Consider the following 22,258-nt stretch of genomic DNA (forward strand, 5'->3'; position numbering starts at 1 on the left):
AACGAATCGTACTATTATCGTCTTTCCATTGTTCTTGCAATTAGCGTTGTGGAAGAGAAAATGGAACACCAACTCCAGTATACAAAGTATTAATAACAATGTAGAATAAACATAGACCTTAAATTTCATGAATTGTTGCTAAATTTCATGAATTGTTGCAGTAAGGCACCAATAAATTCGATACACTCTGGTTTCATTACCGTACTTGCCATTTCCTGCATGCCGTGTCTCTTTTCTCGTTACCTGGACACTTCCCACAGCAGCCGTCACTCTCGTAGAACACACATGCTGACGTATGCTGTTTGACAAAGATTTTATTGCATTACGCGTCACAAGGGGTTACTTTCTGTGATGATCACGTGGAAGTGAATAATATTGTTACGATGACACGTTCATAGCAAATTCGTGCCGATACTGTTGAATGCGAAGGAACTGTAAGTTACAGTTTGTAGAAAGAGAAGTATTAATGTACAAAAGGGTGAATTTTTCTTCGTAAAAGACATTTTGATATAGATATACCGGTAAACTACAAAGAGAATAAGACAGTCCGTCTGCTCACGTAAGCACACCACGCAATTTTGTTCCACCTTTGCTTCACTTTATTATTTCTTGTTTCTTTTGTTCTGACTACAAATACCAAACTGCTCTGAGTCGAACAGCGGCTGTTCCAAACTGCAGGGTAAAAGAGGCTAACGCCATATGAACCATTTTCATTTAGTTGTACCCATAACCAGGATAACAAATTGTACAAAAATACAATTTAAGTTTTCAGCGACCAAAATAAACACTGCGGGCGGGGGAGGGAAGGGACAGGTTTCTAAAATTGCTATATTCAAATAAATTTGGCAGGAAGTACACAAACTTAATGTATCCCGGGTGATTAACAGGTTTTCATTAAATGTTTTTAAGGAATATTATATTGCTTCGCAAATGGTATGCATATTTCGTAGGTACACTTCTTTGCAAAACTTAAGGATGAAATTAACTTTCGCAGTAAGTGTCGCTCCCAAGTAATATAATTCGATGAAACTTGGGCCATACATACACTACTGGCCATTAAAATTGCTGCACCACGAAGAAGGCTTGCTACAGAAGCGAAATTTAACCGACAGGAAGAAGACGCTGTGATATGCAAATGATTAGCTTTTCAGAGCATTCACACAAGGTTGGCGCCGGTGGCGACACCTACAACTTGCTGACATGAGGAAAGTTTCCAACCGACTTCTCATACTCAAACAGCAGTTGACCGGCGTTGCCTGGTGAAACGTTGTTGTGATTCCTCGTGTAAGGAAGAGAAATGCGTACCATCACGTTTCCGACTTTGATAAAGATCGGATTGTAGCCTATCGCCATTGCGGTTTATCGTATCGCGACATTGTTGCTCGCGTTGGTCGAGATCCAATGACTGTTAGCAGAATATGGAATCGGTGGGTTCAGGAGGGTAATACGGAACGCCGTGCTGGATCACAACGGCCTCGTATTACTAGCAGTCGAGATGACAGGCATCTTATCCGCATGGCAGCCACGTCTCGATCCCTGAGTCAACAGATGCTAACGTTTGAAAGACAACAACGATCTGCACGAACAGTTCGAAGACGTTTGCAGCAGCATGGACTATCAGCTCGGAGACCATGGCTGCGACTACCCTTGACGCTGCATCACAGACAGGAACGCCTGCGATGGTGTACTCAACGACGAACCTGGGTACACGAATGGCAAAAAGTCATTTTTTCGGATGAATCCAGGTTCTGTTTACAGCATCATGATGGTCGCATCCGTGTTTGGCGACATCGCGGTGAACGCACATTGGAAGCGTGTATTCGTCATCGCCATACTGGCGTATCACCCGGTGTGATGGTATGTGGTGCCATTGGTTACATATCTCGGTCGCTTCTTGTTCGCATTGACGGCTTTTTGAACAGTGGACGTTACATTTCAGATGTGTTACGACCCGTGACTCTACCCTTCATTCGATCCCTGCGAAACCCTACATTTCAGCAGGATAATGCACGACCGCATTTTGCAGGTCCTGTACGGGCCTTTCTGGGTACAGAAAATGTTCGACTTCTGCCCTGGCCAGCACATTCTCCAGATCTACCACCAATTGAAAACATCTGGTCAATGGTGGCCGAGCAACTGGCTCGTCACAATACGCCAGTCACTACTCTTGATGAACTGCGGTATCGTGTTCAAGCTGCATGGGCAGCTGCACCTGTACACGCCATCCAAGCTCTGTTTGACTCAATGCCCAGGCGTATCAAGGCCGTTATTACGGTCAGAGGTGGTTGTTCTGGGTACTGATTTCTCTAGATCTATGCACCCAAATTGCGAGGAAAATGTAATCACATGTCAGTTCTAGTATAATATATTTGTCCAATGAACACCCGTTTATAATCTGCATTTCTGCTTGGTGTAGCAATTTTAATGGGCAGTAGTATAGAAAGAATTGCTACAGTGTAGTACACAAGGTAACAGGAAGAAATATGCAATTAGACGAACAAAAATGACCTTCTTATTTAAAGACATGGTGTGTGATCACCACGGACGGCAACATCTGCTATGCAACGTATTCTCATTCTGATAAGAACATTGATAAGGAGTTTTTGTGGTAAGGAGTTCCATTCTTCCACCAGTGTGGTTGACAACTGGTCAGTTGCCCCATAGTGCATGCTGATACGCTGCATTACGTCTTCCCAGCGCACCTCACATCTGCTCGACGGGGTTTTAGTCAAGGGAACGGGCAGGCCAGCCCATAAGCCGAATATCCTCTCGTTCCAAGAGCTCCTCCACACGCGCTATCCGGTTGCCCTTCGTCACCGATAAAAAAGAAGTTAGGGCTGGATGCACCCTTGAAAAGACGCAAATGGGGAAGCAGTATAGAGTCACAATAATATCGACCATTGAGTCTTAACCATATTCAAAGATTTGGTGGTCATTATGTACATGAATATCTTCATGAACCCAATACCGTAACTCTCATCATGAAGGAGATTAAGCCTGTCGGAGGCCGTAGGCGGAGCAAGTAAAGGAGGTCCCCAGTCTGCTTCGACACTGATGTATTTTTAGTGTATATTTCGTAAGAAAATGACTACGAGGGTTGCCCAGAAAGTAATCCACCGCATTTCTTCTCAGTCGTAACCAATGCTACAAATGCGAAGCGTTACGTTTGTATTACTTGAAGTCTCCTGAGTGAACGCGCTTTTTCCGTCACTTCCGACTAATACTGTAGCTTCAGGGCAGTTTCAAAATGGCGTCTGTGGGTGGTGTACGTTACAAGTAATGTGCTGTCATTCAGTTTATCACAGCAGAGAAAGAAAATGTGGGGAATATTCACAAACGCTTGTGCACAGTCTATAGAGCATATGCTGTCGACAGAAGTATAGTTAGTCACAGGGCACGGAGGGTGAGATCGTCAGAAGGCGGTTGGGCGGAGCTCCACGATTTACAGCGGTCGGGGAGAACATCCACGGCTGTCACACGTGACATGTGCAGCGACCTGATGTCATTCGCCATTACAGGATGCCATTCATGGAAGACAGTTTGTGGACGATGAAGAGATGATTCACACAGTGAAGCATTGACTCCACCACCAGGACAAGGATTGGTACTGACAGGTGTAACATCACAGATTAAGGGTCGACCTGCGACAGCAATCGCACAACTTGCGTACGGGCCGCTAGACGCCGCCGCGAGCGCCAAGAGTGCATTGCGGTCGCAGGCGCGCGTGTTGCGTACTGGGCGCGAGATGCCGCCACGAGCGCAACCGTATATAAGTGCCGACGGAGTTCAGCCAGCACATCTCACAGCCATACTAAACAACTGCCTAAAAATAAACTATTTCCCTTCAGCCTGGAAGGTTGCAAAAATCATCTCAATCCCTAAACCCAATAAAAACCATCTATTCCCACAAAACTACCGGCCAATCTCCCTGTTAAACCACCTCTCTAAAATCCTAGAAATCTTAATACAGATCACATTGTTGCACTACCTCCAAACAAACAACATCCTCTGCCCCGAGCAATTCGGTTTTCGTGCTGGACATAGCACCATACATCAGGCCATTCGCCTGATAGAGCATATCTGTACAGAGAAATCCCAAGGACATAGCACAGCTGCAATATTTCTAGATATTGAAAAGGCGTTTGATCGAGTTTGGCATGGCGGCTTGCTGTACAAAATGTTCCAAGTAAACATCCCAACCCACATAGTAAAAATTATTAGATCCTTCCTCACAAACAGGAAGTTTTACTCAGCAATAGAAGGCGCTGAAAGTGCACCGAAAACAATAGAAGCACGGGTACCACAGGGTTCTGTGCTTGGTCCCCTCCTATACCTCTTATATACTAACGATGTACCTAAAGCACCAAGAGGAAATATAGCGCTGTATGCAGATGACACAGCGCTATATCACAGCGGCAGAAATTTAAATTACATAGTGGCCAGCCTGCAACGACACTTAGAAGATATGATCAAATGGTGCAACGTCTGGAAAACGAAGATAAACCCTGACAAGTGCCAGGCAATAATATTCACAACCAAACGCAAACAGCCACTTAGGAACTTAACAGTAAATAACCAAAATCTACCGTGGAGAGAGACAGTCCAGTACCTAGGCCTAAAATTGGATAAACACCTGACATTCAAACAGCATTTAAATGAGGCGTGCAACAAGGGCGCTGCACGCCTCTTCCAGCTGTACCCCCTGTTAAAAGGAAGGGGTCTCACGACAGCAACGAAAATCAAGACATGGAAGACAATTATCCTACCGGTTGTACTATACGGATCGGAGGCATGGAGTATGGCCGCTGACACAAATTTAACAAAAATCGAAACGTTACAAAACAAAGCATTTCGCATCATAGCTGAAGCAAACCGCTATACCAGCAATGAAGAAATCCGAAACATGTTAGGACAACCCACCATCTATCATATCATCCAACAAAAATCAATCAACTTTTATGAGGCTGCACGCACATCACGATACCAACTCATCAACACCCTTGGCAGGGAAATCCACCCCCAAATTAAAACCCCAAAAACAACCATCGACCGAATCTTTAGGATCTAGATCTAACAAAGTTCAACCTCCTTACAAACACCACCATCTAAGCCCCTCACAAAAATATCTTACCTACATCACTCATTAGGAAAGGAGACCCCAAAATAATTACCAAATAAGTCAAAGCTCCGAAACACAAAAGATAAAGAGGAGAAGACAGAGTGCAAAAGGCACTGGTTCTTCTAAAACATGGGGGAAACCCAGCTAATTCGACTCGGCCAGCTCTCATTTTGTTGGCATCTCATTTTTGCCTATTCTCTTATTTGGTTAGTTGCTTAGCTCTTCTTCGTTTATGACTCATATTATTGTGCTCTCTTTCAGCCATTCTGATTGTTTTGATTTACTCCCAATTGAGAAGTGCTCATTTTGGCATTTCACTTTTGCATATTTCTCATTTTGCTAATAATATGCTCCTTAGCTTTTTACAGCTGAATTGATTAACATAGTCTCATGTACTGTTTGTTCATTTCAGCCTGTTCATATTTTGAGGTTCTTTAAATTGTTGTTGTTGTTGTGGTCTACAGTCCTGAGACTGGTTTGATGCAGCTCTCCATGCTACTCTATCCTGTGCAAGTTTCTTCATCTCCCAGCACCTACTGCAACCTACATCCTTCTGAATCTGTTTAGTGTATTCATCTCTACATTTGATATCCTCTCTACTTCGACTATCATCAGTTAATTTGCTCCCCAAATAGCAAAACTCCTTTACTACTTTAAGTGCCTCATTTCCTAATCTAATTCCTTCAGCATCACTCCACTTAATTCGACTACATTCCATTATCCTCGTTTTGCTTTTGTTGATGTTCATCTTATTTCCTCCTTTCAAGACACTGTCCATTCCGTTCAACTGCTCTTCCAAGTCCTTTGCTGTCTCTGACAGAATTACAATGTCATAGGCAAACCTCAAAGTTTTTATTTCTTCTCCATGGATTTTAATACCTACTACGAATTTTTCTTTTGTTTCCTTCACTGCTTGCTCAATATACAGATTGAATAACATCGGGGATAGGCTACAACCCTGTCTCACTCCCTTACCAACCACTGCTTCCCTTTCATGTCCCTCGACTCTTATAATTGTCATCTTATTTCTGTACAAATTGTAAATAGCCTTTCGCTCTCTGTATTTTACCCCTGCCACTTTTAGAATTTGAAAGAGAGTATTCCATTCAAAAGTGTAACATATGTAACATAATGTACTGTGTTGTAATGTAATGTACTGATTTATAACAGTCAGTACTGTTTGTTCCCAAAAGGAAGATCCAAAATACTGGTGCTGCCACTAATGAAGAAAATCGGCAGTAGTTGAAAGATACTGATTTATCTCCGAGCGCTGCCAACATAAGCCAGCGAGTCACCTCGGCTTACATAATATCACGAAACACTGGTAATATTGTTAGCCCTGCAGGGAAGAGTCGTGAGACCACTATTTACCAAAGTGCCTTTAATGGAATCGTTACATCTTATTGGTAACTTATTCAGTGCAGAAATGACGGCCTTGTTTGAACATATACTCTCCTCAACGTACTTTTTATTCAATGACGAATTCTTTGAACAGACAGCGTCGCCATGGGGAGCCCTTTGTCCCCTGTGGTAGCTAATCTCTTTATGGAGGACTTTGAGGAGAAAGCACTTGAGTCTGCTGTCTTAAAGCCTACGGTCTTCTGGCGGTACGTAGATGATACTTTTGTTGTATGGCCTCATGGCAGACAGGAACTGGAGAAATTACTTCATCATTTAAACTCTTTACATGAGAACATCAGATTCACGATGGAGATTGAAAAAGATGGCACTTTACCATTTCTAGACGTGCTAGTATGTCGTAAAAATGATGGGTCATTAGGACATTCTGTGTACAGGAAACCGACTCACACAGATCTGTATCTCCAGGCGTCAAGCTGCCACCACCCAGCACAAACAGCCGGTGTTCTCAGTACCTTAATACATCGAGCGCATGTAATATCGGACGATGAAAACCTCCTCGCAGAATTAGAACACTTGGAGAAGGTTTTTAAAGAGAATGGCTACACTTCACGCCAAATAAGAAAGGCCATGTGCAACTGTCATAACAAGAAGCAGCGCACTGAGGACGCTGATGACGACTTTAAATCAACTGCGTTTCTTCCATACGCCGGGAATGTGTCGTCAAAAATAGGCCGATTACTGAAGAAGAATAAAATCAAGGTTATTTTCCGTCCACCAGCAAAGAACCGGGCCCTGGTTGGATCCGTTAAAGACGACGTAACAACTGAAGAAAGCAGGCGTCTACAAAATTCCCTGTGAATGTGGCTCTGCATATATTGGCCAGACGACAAGAACTGTCCATGAACGACGTACAGAACATGAAAGATACACCCGTCTGCGGCAACCGTCAGAGCACTGTATTTCATTGGGACATTCAATGGAATACAATGGAACAAAAATTTTAGCTCCGGTTTCCGGATTTTGGGATTTCGTAATCAAGGAATCAGTGGAAATACGTCTTGCCGATAATCTTATAAATCGTGACAACGGCTTTCAACTGGATAAAAATTGGAATCCTGTTATTAAAATTATACATTCACAGCGGAATAGACAGCGTCATTCGATACTCAATGACTAGATGATCTTTTACTTTCACCACCGAGGGCAGCACGTACAATTCGGCTATGCCGCGCATGTCAACACGTGCGCGAGAATCGGTATAAATACCGCGGTATAAATACCGCGACTGCACCTCGGCTCTTCAGTAGTTGTGTACTCACCTGATTATGGCCGGACGTCTCTGGGCCGAAATATCGTGGCAGAATGTCGACGGGATCCGGTTGCATACCCGGAAATTATTAGAAGAACAAATACGCCGGGAAAATTTCCGAAGTCACATTGTCAAATGCTTTCTCTAAGTCTACAAATGCTAGAAACGTAGGTTTTGCCTTTCCTTAATCCTTCTTCTAAGATGAGGCGTTAGGTCAGTATTGCCTCACGTGTTCCAACATTTCTACAGAATCCAAACTGATCTTCCCCGAGGTCGGCTTCTACTAGTTTTTCCATTCTTCTGTAAAGAATTCGCGTCAGTATTTTTCAGCTGTGACTTATTAAACTGATAGTTCGGTAATTTTCACATCTGTCAGAACCTGCTTTCTTTGGGATCGGAATTATTACATTCTTCTTGAAGTCTGAGGGTATTTCGCCTGTCTCATACATCTTGCTCACCAGATGGTAGAGTTTTGTCAGGACTGGCTCTCCCAAGGCTGTCAGTAGTTCTAATGGAATGTTGTCTACTCCTGGGGCCTTGTTTCGACTCAGGTCTTTCAGTGCTCTGTCAAACTCTTCTCGAAGTATCGTATCTCCCATTTCATCTTCATCTACATCCTCTTCCATTCCCATAATATTGTCCTCAAGTACATTGCCCTTGTATAGGCCCTCTATATACTCCCTCCACCTTTCTGCTTTCCCTTCTTTGCTTAGAACTGGGTTTCCATCTGAGCTCTTGATATTCATACAAGTGGTTCTCTGTTCTCCGAAGGTCTCTTTAATTTTCCTGTAGGCAGTATCTATCTTACCCCTAGTGAGATAAGCCTCTACATCCTTACATTTGTCCTCTAGCCATCCCTGCTTAGCCATTTTGCACTTCATGTCAATCTTGTTTTTCAGACATTTGTATTCCTTTTTGCCTGCTTCATTTACTGCATTTTTACATTTTCTCCTTTCATCAATTAAATTCAATATTTCTTCTGTTACCCAAGGATTTATACTAGCCCTCGTTTTTTTACCTACTAGGTCCTCTGCTGCCTTCACTACTTCATCTCTTAAAGCTACCCATTCTTTTTCTGCTGTATATCTTTCCCCCATTCCTGTCAATTGTTCCCTTATGCTCTCCCTGAAACTCTGTACAACCTCTGGTTCTTTCAGTTTATCCAGGTCCCATCTCCTTTAATTCCCACCTTTTTGTAGTTTCTTCAGTTTTAATCTACAGTTCATAACCAATAGATCGTGATCAGAGTCCACATCTGCCCCTGGAAATGTCTTACAATTTAAAACCTGGTTCCTATCTTACCATTATGTAATCTATCTGAAACCCGTCAGTATCTCCAGGCTTCTTCCTTGTATACAACCTTCTTTTATGATTCTTGAACCAAGTGTTAGCTATGATTAAGTTGTGCTCTGTGCAGAATTCTATCAGGCAGCTTGCTCTTTCTTTTCTTAGCCCCAATCCATATTCACCTACTACGTTTCCTTCTCTCTCTTCCCTACTACCGAATTCCAGTCACCCATGACTATTAAATTTTCGTCTCCCTTCACTGCCTGAATAATTTCTTTTATTTCATCATACATTTCTTCAATTTCTTCGTCGTCTGCAGAGCTAGTTGTCATAATAACTTGTACTACCGTAGTAGGCGTGGGCTTCGTGTCTATCTTGGCCACAATAATGCGTTCACTATGCTGTTTGTAGTAGCTTACCCGCACTCCTATTTTTTTTATTCAGTATTAAACCGACTCCTGCATTACCCCTATTTGATTTTGTATTTATAACCCTGTATTCACCTGACCAGAAGTCTTGTTCCTGCTGCCACCGAACTTCATTAATTCCCACTATATCTAAATTTAAATACTGTAATAATTATCGGAAGCATTTCTTCCTTTACACTTGTGTTAAGTATTCTCGATGTAGACCAGTGACACAGGTGTAATGTTTTGAATATAAATTATATACGGAACTGTGCTTTAAAAGGAATTTATTTTTTCAGTTTGTACTACATCAGACGATAATTTTGTGATATGAGGGAGGAATTTGAGGGGCGGACCCATGGAAATAGTCTTAAGTGATCCCCTTTAAAAAAAAAAAATTGTGTGACACTGAAAAACGTGACACTGTAGGCCACCGGAAATTTTTATACGTCACACAGGACATCCATTCCCTTGTTTCGCGCTGGAGGAAGGCCATAGAATGAGATGGAGATTACGTGGAAATGTAGAATGTGTAGATAAAACACCATTATTTCATGTGTGTAATTCTCATTATGCTCAGTAAGGAAGTGTTGAAGCAAAAAAATGTGATGCATTACTTTCTGGGCAACCTTCGTTTTTGTGTGTGTACGCTCTGGTATTTGTAAAATGCATAATTAGAGATGTTGGTGAGAAATGAAGAATTGAATAAGAAAACTACCTTTTATTTTATTTGGCTGAAAACAAAGCTTGTACAATACTAGTTAGTTTCGTAACAGTAATACGAAGTAGTAGTTACTACTGGTATTAGTACACTATCGAGACAAAAGTCATTGGGTACTTCCTATATCGTATCGGACCTCCTGTTGCCCAGGTAGTGCAGCAACTCGACGTGGCATGGACTCAATAAGTTATTGGGAGACCCTGACAGAAATGTTGAGCCACGCTGCCTCTACAGCCGTCCATAATTGCGAAGGTATTGGCGGTACGGGATTTTGTACACGAACTGACCTTTCAGTTACGTCCCGTAAATGTTCAGTGGGATTCACGTCCGGAGATATTGGTGGTCGGATCATTCGCTCGAACTGTCCAGAACGTTCTTCAAACCAATCATAACAATTACGACCCAGTGACATGGGGCTATGTCCTCTATAAAAATTCAATCGTTGTTTGGGAGCATGTAGTCCATGAATGGTAGCCGAGCATAACCGTTTCAAGTCAATTATCGGTTCAGTTGGACAGACGACCCAGTCAGTTCTATGTAAACACAGACCACACCATTATGGAGCCCCTACCAGCTCGCACAAGGCCTCGTCTACAACTTGGGTCCATGGCTTCGTGGGGTCTGCGCCACACACGAGCTCTATCAACAGCTCTTACCAACTGGAATCGCATGCTGCTAGCAAAGGCACTCACGTCAGTCGTCTGCTATCATACTCCATTAACGTCCAATCTCGCCGCACTATCCTGACGGATACGTTCATTGTACGTCCTACATTGATTTCTGTGCTTGTCTCACGCAGTGTTGCATGTCTGTCAGCACTGACAGCTTTACGCAAACGCCGCTGCTCTCTGTCGTTAAGTGAGGACGTGAGGACGTCAGCTACTGCGGTGTCTGTGGTGAAAGGTAATTCCTGGATTTTAGTATTCTTGGCACCCTCTTGACATTGTGGATCTCGGAATACTGAATTCGCTAACGATTTCCGAAATACACTCCTCGAAATGGAAAAAAGAACACATTGACACCGTTGTGTCAGGCCCACCATACTTGCTCCGGACACTGCGAGAGGGCTGTACAAGCAATGATCACACGCACGGCACAGCGGACACACCAGGAACCGCGGTGTTGGCCGTCGAATGGCGCTAGCTGCGCAGCATTTGTGCACCGCCGCCGTCAGTTTCAGCCAGTTTGCCGTGGCATACGGAGCTCCATCGCAGTCTTTAAGACTGGTAGTATGCCGCGACAGCGTGGACGTGAACCGTATGTGCAGTTGACGGACTTTGAGCGAGGGCGTATAGTGGGCATGCGGAAGGCCGGGTGGATGTACCGCCGAATTGCTCAACTCGTGGGGCGTGAGGTCTCCACAGTACATCGATGTTGTCGCCAGTTGTGGGCGGAAGGTGCACGTGCCCGTCGACCTGGGACGGGACCGCAATGACGCACGGATGCACGCCAAGACCGTAGGATCCTACGCAGTGCTGTAGGGGACCGCACCGCCACTTCCCAGCAAATTAGGGACACTGTTGCTCCTGGGGTATCGGCGGGGATCATTCGCAACCGTCTCCATGAAGCTGGGCTACGGCCCCGCACACCGTTAGGCCGTCTTCCGCTCACGCCCCAACATCGTGCAGCCCGCCTCCAGTGGTGTCGCGACAGGCGTGAATGGAGGGACGAATGGAGACGTGTCGTCTTCAGTGATGAGAGTCGCTTCTGCCTTGGTGCCAATGATGGTCGTATGCGTGTTTGGCGCCGTGCAGGTGAGCGCCACAATCAGGACTGCATACGACCAAGGCACACAGGGCCAACACCCGGCATCATGGTGTGGGGAGCGATCTCCTACACTGGCCGTACACCTCTGGTGATCGTCGAGGGGACACTGAATAGTGCACGGTACATCCAAACCGTCATCGAACCCATCGTTCTACCATTCCTAGACCGGCAAGGAAACTTGCTGTTCCAAAAGGACAATGCACGTCCGCATGTATCCCGTGCCACCCAAGGTGCTCTAGAAGGTGTAAGTCAACTACCCTGGCCAGCAAGATCTCCGGATCTGTCCCCCATTGAGCATGTTTGGGACTGGATGAAGCGTCGTCTCACGCGGTCTGCACGTCCAGCACGAACGCTGGTCCAACTGAGGCGCCAGGTGGAAATGGCATGGCAAGCCGTTCCACAGGACTACATCCAGCATCTCTACGATCGTCTCCATGGGAGAATAGCAGCCTGCAGTGCTGCGAAAGGTGGATATACACTGTACTAGAGCCGACATTGTGCATGCTCTGTTGCCTGTGTCTATGTGCCTGTGGTTCTGCCAGTGTGATCATGTGATGTATCTGACCCCAGGAATGTGTCAATAAAGTTTCCCCTTATTGGGACAATGAATTCACGGTATTCTTATTTCAATTTCCAGGAGTGTAGAATGTCCCATGCTTCTAGCTCCTACCACCACTCCGCGTTCAAAGTCTGTTCATTCCTGTCGTGCGGCCGTAATGATGTCGGAAACCTTTTTACACGAATTACCTAGTTATGTATGACAGCTCCGCCAAAGCTCTGCCCTTTTATATCTTGTGTGCGCGATAAATACAAATGGCGTGTGACGAGGGCCTCCCGTCGGGTAGACCGCTCGCCTGGTGCAAGTCTTTCGATTTGATGCCACTTCGGCGACTTGCGCGTCGATGAGGATGAAATGATGATGATTAGGGCAACATAACACCCAGTCCCTGAGCGGAGAAAATTTCCGACCCAGCCGGGAATCGAACCCGGGCCGTTAGGATTGACAGTCCGTTTCGCCATTGTATATGTGCATGTTGCTTTGGTGCCTTTATTTTACCGAAATTCTCGGTAACGTCATTGACATCTAGTTAACATGAAACTATTCTTTCAGTTAATAAAATGGACTGATTGGCAAGTCGTTCTTGACTCATCGTAGAACAAAGATAGTTTCTTATTAGTTTCAGTTAAGAAAAACATCTCTTGTATGATGCGATTGAGAAACAAATGGTCAGGAAGTATTGAATTTTAAGTGATGTACAGGGTAATGATTCACTGAACTGCCTTTTAATTATACGTTGATGGATTTCTTGGGCTGTCCATCTAGCAGTAACTTTCGCACTCGTATCGGCTGCACTAGATCCCTACGGACACCATTTTAGTCACTCACTTCTAGCATACTTTATGGCAATAGTCAACAACTTACTATGATTCAATGAAATAGCGAAACCGTCGAAGTTACACAATTTTATGATTGTAGCACCTGCTCCTTATGAAACTAATCGTAAATTTCTTCCACATTCTCCGGTCCTACAGCCAGAATGTCACCAGAAGCATAAATTTTGTTTCAACAATCTAGAAAATTTCATCGATTTCCTTCATGGCCGTGCATTGTTGTCACAATTTTGTATAAATCGGTCTGTGCATTCAAATACTGATCGACGAACTCCTTCTTAAATCAACACTCAGGCATCGTGAATACCCGGGATTGTTTTATTTACTCTCCTTCTTCCTCGTCGGTTAATGTTAATGTTCACTTCATTGATTTATTTAGTGCCAAAAGTCATAGAACTGCATATAATTTGTAGTTAGTTCCGTCACTTAAGACTCATTCATGGTTATTAAATCTGCGAGTCCCTTATCCAAATTCCTTTTCGGAGATTGGTGAAACTGTTGAACTAGATTTACTTTCTCCAGCATCCTGTGCCAAAAGTTGATGGAGGTCAAAACTGAGAAATCATATATAGCTGGAAGGAAAGGGCTTGATGCTGGTCCAGTGTGAAGGTTTGGTTTAGATGGATCTTGTATATTTCTAAAGTGCTCACCAATTTTTCCATGTTTTCTTTTATGACTTCACCTCAATTCTAATGAGCACTACAGTGAGTATCACACAATCATTTCAAACCTGTTTCTTCTTTCATTTTTGAGTAATTGCCACCTATACACGTTGTTAGCGGTATAAGCGCAGATATTGTTAGTTATGACTGAGAACAGAGTATGGAACAACGTTACATCAGTATTTATTTCCTTTGCTGACTAATAGTTACAGCTATTACGAGCTTATGTTTTTAGGCTGGTTAGTGCATTCAAATATGCGTGACACAAGCAAACCTTTAAACATGCTGGGTAGCAGGACAATTATAGGAGTATGGATGCATGGAGGTAAAAAGATAGTCTATATTGATATGCTTAGTCCACTTCGCGGTGCAGTTACGACCGTAGAGAAAACATCAAGTAGTAAATTAAGTGATGTGTTTGCGGGAAGACAGTTAGGTACAGACGAAAAACGACGTATACACCGAAGTTGGTACATATTAAGCACCCAATGATAACAATGTCTATACCCCTTGACCCTGTATTTAGAACACAAGAAGAAAGAATACAACCTCTCCATGATTCCAAAACAGGTGACACTAAAGGGAACACATGAGAATGCATGGACTTCACAAAGATTTAAGGAATGATTAGCACAGAGATTGTACATATCTTATGGAATGACTTCTCGGATTTTTCGTTGTGCTCCTTCATGTCACCTGACACCGATACGGCATTTTCATAGCCTTGAAGACCCTGCACAACCCAATATGAATCATCTTCCGTCATCAACTGCACGAATTCTAAGAAATTTCCTCCATTTTACGATGAAACGTCTTCACGATGACAGTGGAAATCAAGCTTTTGCTGTGCAAATTAGTGTAATATTTAAGTGGCGATGTAATATGTTTATTCGTTTCTTGGTCTCATCATTAACTTACGTGCGTATTTATAGTATACGTGCCTAGATGGCACAGTGTAAATTTTCTGGCTTTGCAGCCATCATATTCAGGTACAAGAAGCTCTTTTTTAGAGCAGTTGAGAAGGCAGCAATGGCAAGATGACGTAATGTGGTGTGAGGTACCGATGATAGACAGTTTTTTCGGTATGGATATTGTGAGAAAGACCGCCTAAATTGTGGTCCTCCTCCGCGATTGCCTGCTGCGTTCGGAAGCTGTAATCATCTATTAATAACATTTGAAAAATTAAACAGCGTATTTACTAGAATTTCTAATTAAAGCGTCTCTAAATAGAGTACTATCATTCCATTATTTCACAAGTATTTATAACCATCAGAATAATAAACAATTGCGAAACGAAAAGGCAGACGAAGCATTTCGGTGATCTTCGGATCGCGTCTAACTTGGAGAGCGGTAAAGTGGTTCGGCTGTAATATCAGAGATGGTTCGGTAGTGTCGGAGGACGGACATGTCTGCCGCGATCGATGTTAGTTAAGACTTTATTAGCAATGTATGGTTATTCGGAATATATAATTGGGAACAGTGTGATAGCAATTATGGAAATAGAGATTTCATTAATTTGATGAAGAATAGAAGTTAATATTTTAGCCTTGTTTGCGATTAAATTAAAATGGTCTTGTCTTGGGGGGTCTTGAGATTTGGAGACCCCCCCCCTCCTCCTCCAAGGACCAGAGGCCTGGGGAGGGCTATGCCCTTGGGACTCCACCCCCTGCTCACTCCAACCCGTTAGTCCACTGCTGCTTTAAGGGACATGGAATGAGTTATAATATTAACCGGTAGAAGCAGCCACTGCAGGCTGCTTCTGCAAGGTATGATGACAAAGAATTATTACTAGTGATACTGTATTCGCATTAATAATTGTGAAGATTACTTCTATAATATTTTAACATTATATATATGTACATCTACATCTATAATTCGCAAGTCACTTTAAAGTGTGTGGCAGTTGGTACTTCGAATCAATACAAGGGGTAATATTAGAACATAAGCAGCAATTTTTTAAAAAAAGAAACAACTGCTCCTATTCTGACAGTGCTGTTGCTGTTATGATCTAATAATTCAAACAAAGTAATTTTACTATTTTACACATTATCAACAGTGTAAATATGGGCTAATCCAAAACCTCTTTAATTATAAGATAAGTGTAGCTGAATTTAGCCTGCTGGGGCCAAATATTCTAATAAATTATAGAATGAGTGGCTTACAAAACCTTTCATAGGACTTTGATATATAGCAGGACTTAAATTTTTTATAATTCTCGTTCTTTGTATTTTCAAAGTAGCAAACAAGTGGTGTGTATTAAACCGGATGACCTGCTAGTAAGCACGCAAGGCGCTGTTTTTGGAAAGGCAGGCCAGAATGACAGTCGAGATGCGGGCGAGAAGGGGTTGTAGAGACAAAGGCTGCCACCCAAGAGGCTTGTTCAGGCTGCGGCCGAACTCACCTCACCTCACCTCGCCTGGACGAGTTCCCTATTGGACTGGCGTAGCTCGGCAGTACGTCATGGCGACGCCAACGAAGACTGCCTGCTAGCATGCTCTGTGTTGTCTCTGTAGTCTCGCCATTTTGACCACTTACGCTAGTGAGTCACGCAGTAAGTTTCAACCTCTGAACTATGCAATTAGACAGTGTACGTACATTTAAGTTACAAGGAGAGCTTTTCGAAAATAATGCTGGTGTATATGACTGGCGATAAACACGACCAGTAACCCTCCGAATTGTTCATGGTTACAGAGAAAAGCGTGTTAAGGAAGTAGTAGTGAGATTTGCAACAGTTCTTAAAAAATTTGCAATTAAAATCAACACAAAAAGTTTGTTGCGTGCCCATCCTCCACAGCAAGCACAGAAATACTTGTTTCGTAAATAAAACCGCCTTTTCTTGCTGCAACTTACTTTATTTTTCGCAAACGAGTTTCGCCTTTTTCTTCAATTGGTTCAAATGGCTCTAAGCACTATGGGACTTAACATCTGAGGTCATCAGTCCCCTAGACATAGAACTAACCTCAGGACATCACACACATCCATTCCCGACAGGATTCGAACCTGCGACCGTAGCAGCAGCGCGGTTCCTGACTGAAGGGCCTAGAACCGCTCGGCCACAGCGACCGGCGCCTTTTTATTGCTCTAAGGCATCATCATTTGGATATAAACGATACAGTTTCCTTATTTTTAGATTATCAAACAGTTCACGTCGAGATTTTTTTAATGTAACTAAGTAATTACTTGGGAGTTTGCTGTGATCTGTGTTTCCTCTCATCTGGTCTGGAGGTCGCACTACCACTTTAATATCGACACATAAGCACAGCTTTGTATTCCACATTTTTTCACGCTGTTCACCATACTATTATTCTTTTGCCACTCGGTATAACTATTTCTTTGGGCAATGTGCTCTTAACAACGTAAAAATTGTAGGTAAACAAACCAAAATGGAGGAATCACGTAACGAACTTACAATTCCACTGATGATGCCTTAGAGCAAGAAAAAGTCGAAACGCATCTGGGTTCAAATGGCTCTGAACACTATGGGACATAACATCTGAGGTCATCAGTCCCCCAAAACTTAGAACTACTTAAACCTAACTAACCTAAGGACATCACACACATTCATGCCCAAGGCAGGATTCGAACCTGCGACCGTAGCGGTCGCGCGGTTACAGACTGAAGCGCCAAGAACCGCTCGTCCACGAAAGGCATATGGGAAAAATAAATTCAGTTGCTGCAAGAAAAGATGTTTTATTCACAAAACAAGTAAATTCAAGACATTCCGAACTAAATCTAAAACTAAAACTATTTGTATGTATATCCTTGTAATACACTCCTGGAAATTGAAATAAGAACACCGTGAATTCATTGTCCCAATAAGGGGAAACTTTATTGACACATTCCTGGGGTCAGATACATCACATGATCACACTGACAGAACCACAGGCACATAGACACAGGCAACAGAGCATGCACAATGTCGGCACTAGTACAGTGTATACCCACCTTTCGCAGCAATGCAGGCTGCTATTCTCCCATGGAGACGATCGTAGAGATGCTGGATGTAGTCCTGTGGAAAGGCTTGCCATGCCATTTCCACCTGGCGCCTCAGTTGGACCAGCGTTCGTGCTGGACGTGCAGACCGCGTGAGACGACGCTTCATCCAGTCCCAAACATGCTCAATGGGGGACAGATCCGGAGATCTTGCTGGCCAGGATAATTGACTTACACCTTCTAGAGCACGTTGGGTGGCACGGGATACATGCTGACGTGCATTGTCCTTTTGGAACAGCAAGTTTCCTTGCCGGTCTAGAAATGGTAGAACGATGGGTTCGATGACGGTTTGGATGTACCGTGCACTATTCAGTGTCCCCTCGACGATCACCAGAGGTGTACGGCCAGTGTAGGAGATCGCTCCCCACACCATGATGCCGGGTGTTGGCCCTGTGTGCCTTGGTCGTATGCAGTCCTGATTGTGGCGTTCACCTGCACGGCGCCAAACACGCATACGATCATCATTGGCACCAAGGCAGAAGCGACTCTCATCGCTGAAGACGACACGTCTCCATTCGTCCCTCCATTCACGCCTTTCGCGACACCACTGGAGGCGGGCTGCACGATGTTGGGGCGTGAGCGGAAGACGGCCTAACGGTGTGCGGGACCGTAGCCCAGCTTCATGGAGACGGTTGCGAATGGTCCTCGCCGATACCCCAGGAGCAACAGTGTCCCTAATTTGCTGGGAAGTGGCGGTGCGGTCCCCTACGGCACTGCGTAGGATCCTACGGTCTTGGCGTGCATCCGTGCGTCATTGCGGTCCGGTCCCAGGTCGACGGGCACGTGCACCTTCCGCCGACCACTGGCGACAACATCGATGTACTGTGGAGACCTCACGCCCCACGTGTTGAGCAACTCGGCGGTACGTCCACCCGGCCTCCCGCATGGCCACTATACGCCCTCGCTCAAAGTCCGTCAACTGCACATACGGTTCACGTCCACGCTGTCGCGGCATGCTACCAGTGTTAAAGACTGCGATGGAGCTACGTATGCCACGGCAAACTGGCTGACACTGACAGCGGCGGTGCACAAATGCTGCGCAGCTAGCGCCATTCGACGGCCAACACCGCGGTTCCTGGTGTGTCCGCTGTGTCGTGCGTGTGATCATTGCTTGTACAGCCCTCTCGCAGTGTCCGGAGCAAGTATGGTGGGTCTGACACACCGGTGTCAATGTGTTCTTGTTTCCATTTCCAGGAGTGTATATTACCAGTAGACAAAACGGAATAAAAGAAAATCGAAGCGTTTGAGATGCGATGCTCAGAAGTTGAAATTTAGGTAGCATGATAAAGTAAGGGGTGAGGATCAGTCAGAAGAATGATGGCTCAAAAATAAATAAACATACTAAACAAAATTTTGAAGTGATTTTCCTCTGGTTTCCTTTTTAAATTATTTTTTTCTGTAGTCAACCTAGCATTCAGTCTTCATCCAGGATATTATGTACCCATTAACGGAAGAGACCATCACACCGTGATCACAAATCTCAGTGTAGTTATGTTCTATCAGGGTAGTCAGAATTTCAGCGACAGTGTCTTGTGAAGACAATCGTGTGCCAGGAACGCACAGAAATTTGCATGGCTCGTGTCACTTTTACATTAATTTATCCACCAACAAATGGTCTCTAGTACTGGTCAGAACCCACATGAAGCTCTCTCAATTCAGTCTGAACTGTGGTGGAGCATAGTATTTTCAAAAATAAAATTGTTTTATTAGTGCACGATACTTTTGTTGGGGCATTTTTAAGATTCGTGGTACACAGATCATTTAAGATTCCAGACAACTAGTAACTGTGAGGTGCCTGTGTTCGAAAAGTTCGTGCAAAATTGCTGCAAGATTGCTGCTTATCAGTGTTCGTGACGCTTGACAAGATTTCGTGTTATTTCGTAAAATGAATACCGTACTTACTGGTCTACCACCGTCCACTTGTGCTTTCTACTATACTCTAGTTTGCTGTCAGCTATCAGCTGTACTGCTTTACAGAGCTGTTAAGCCTGTGACGTGCGCATGCCCAGACTGGTCAAGCGCATCTAGCACCTTGCACGCTACCAGCTGCTTCCGTTCCGTTCGTCCGCTTTCGATGCATACTAACGACAATATCACTTTAACGTAACGGCCTAACCTCGCCCACTGCAGGCTGTCAGCCATCAAACTCAATTGTGTGTCAGAGTCGTTTAAATCAGCAATTTCCCATTCTCTACATACCGCGCCAAAGAACTTTTTTGTGTCTTCATGGACTGTGCGGCTGGCCCCGGCGGAGGTTCGAGTACTCCCTCGGGCCTGTGTGTGTGTGTGTTTGTCCTTAGAACAATTTAGGTTGACCATTTTTTGTCTCTTCGGAAACTGGTGAACACCTTTACAATATGCAGATGATCAGTGCGTGGTTCACTGCTATTACTCAGGGTTACTCATGGTACTGTATACAATCGGTATACATCAAATTAAAGTACTTAGTAGCATCATAAATGTGCAACATTTTTGATTCCATGTGCACAGGGTCTGAATGCTCTGAACAAATTCCTGTAAATACTCCCGTAGCTAATTGAAATCGACAGAGTATAATTTTCATTTATAATATTACTTGAGCGGATTTCAAAAATGAGCTCCACATTATTATGGAAGGGCTAGTGACTCTGAACGCTGCACTATACTTCAAAGTGACACAGATACATGACACCATTTTCATCGCACTTACCAAGTGTAGCAAATTTTGTACTGTGGGCATCCACAGGTGTAGAATTTGCCCATGATGAATAATACCACTTCAGCTGTACGATATACACCATGTGATCAAAAGTATCCGGACACCTGGCTGAAAATGACTTATAAGTTGGTGGCCCCCTCCATCGGTACTGCTGGAATGTTGGAATGGTGTTGGCCCAGCTTCAACCGTGAAGACAGCTTCCACTCTCGCAGGTTTACGTTCAGTCAGGTGCCGGAAGGTTTCTTGGGGAATGGCAGCCCATTCTTCACGGAGTGCTGCACTGAGGAGAGGTATCGATGTCGGTCAGTGAGGCCCGCCACGAAGTCGGCGTTCCAAACATCCCAAAGGTGTTCTATAGGATTCAGGTCAGGGCTCTGTGCAGGCCAGTCCATTAGAGAGATGTTATTTTCGTGTAACCACTCCGCCAAATGCCGTGCATTATGAACAGATGCTCGATCGTGTTGAAAGATGCAATCGCCGTCCCCGAATTGCTCTTAAACAGTTGGAAGCAAGAAGGTTCTTAAAACAAAATATAGTCCTGCGCTGCAACAGTGCCACGCAAAACAAATGTGTAATTATAAGCGTTTTGTGAATAAAGAATTTTTTTAACAAAATGTAGGCCTGTGCTGAGATAGTGCCACGCAAAACAACAAGGGGTGCATGCCCCCTCCATTAAAAACACGACCACACCATAACACCAACACCTCCGAATTTTACTGTTGGCACTACACACGCTAGTAGATGACGTTCGCCGGCCATTCGCCATACCCACACCGTGCCGTCGGATCGCCACATTTTCTATCGTGATTCGTCACTCCACACAACGTTTTTCCATTGTTGAATCGTCCAATGTTACGCTCCTTACACCACGCGAGGCGTCGTTTGGCATTTACCGGCGCGATGTGTGGCTAATGAACGGCCGCTCGAACATGAAATCCAAGTTTTCTCTTCTCCCACCTATCATAGTACTTGCAGTGGATCCTGATGCAGTTTGGAATTCCTGTGTGATGGCCTGGATATATGTCTGCCTATTACACATTACGACCCTCTTCAACTGTCGGCGGCCGGCCGTTGTGGCCGAGCGGTTCTAGGCGCTTCAGTCCGGATCCGCGCTGCTGCTACGGTCGCAGGTTTGAATCCTATCTCGGGCATGGATGTGTGTGACGTCCTTAGTTAGGTTTAAGCAGTTCTAAGTCTAGAGGATTTATGACCTCAGATGTTAAGTCCCATAGTGCTTAGAGCCATTTTATGAACTGTCGGCGGTCTCCGTCAGTCAACAAACGAGGTCGGCCAGTACGGTTTTGTGCTGCACGTGTCCATTCACGTTTCCACTGCACTATCACATCGGTAACAGTGGCCCTAGGGATGTTTAGGAGTGTGGAAATCTCGCGTACAGACGTATGACACAAGTGACACCGAATCACCTGCCCACGTTCGAAGTCCGCGAGTTCAGCGAAGCACCCCACTCTGCTCTTTCACGATGTCTAATGGCTACTGACGTCGCTGATGACGAGTAACTGGCAGCACAATGCACCTAATAT

The 22,258-nt window shown here is 44.3% G+C and overlaps 1 protein-coding gene across 3 annotated transcripts in view; it reads right to left on the bottom strand.

The window, feature by feature from the left end:
* LOC126336516 (synaptotagmin-15-like) overlaps window positions 1-22,258 on the bottom strand; it is a 229,670-nt gene that overhangs the window by 87,743 nt on the left and 119,669 nt on the right. The window contains exon 1 of one of the 3 annotated variants that reach the window (XM_050000299.1): window positions 244-307. The exons of the other annotated variants lie outside the window; for them this stretch is intronic. The gene's annotated coding sequence lies outside the window, so the exon portion shown is untranslated. Of the gene's footprint in view, window positions 1-243; window positions 308-22,258 lie in introns of those variants that run through there. 3 annotated transcript variants of the gene reach the window in all.

This window comes from Schistocerca gregaria, chromosome 2 (assembly GCF_023897955.1).
Source record: "Schistocerca gregaria isolate iqSchGreg1 chromosome 2, iqSchGreg1.2, whole genome shotgun sequence".
NCBI lineage: Eukaryota > Metazoa > Arthropoda > Insecta > Orthoptera > Acrididae > Schistocerca > Schistocerca gregaria.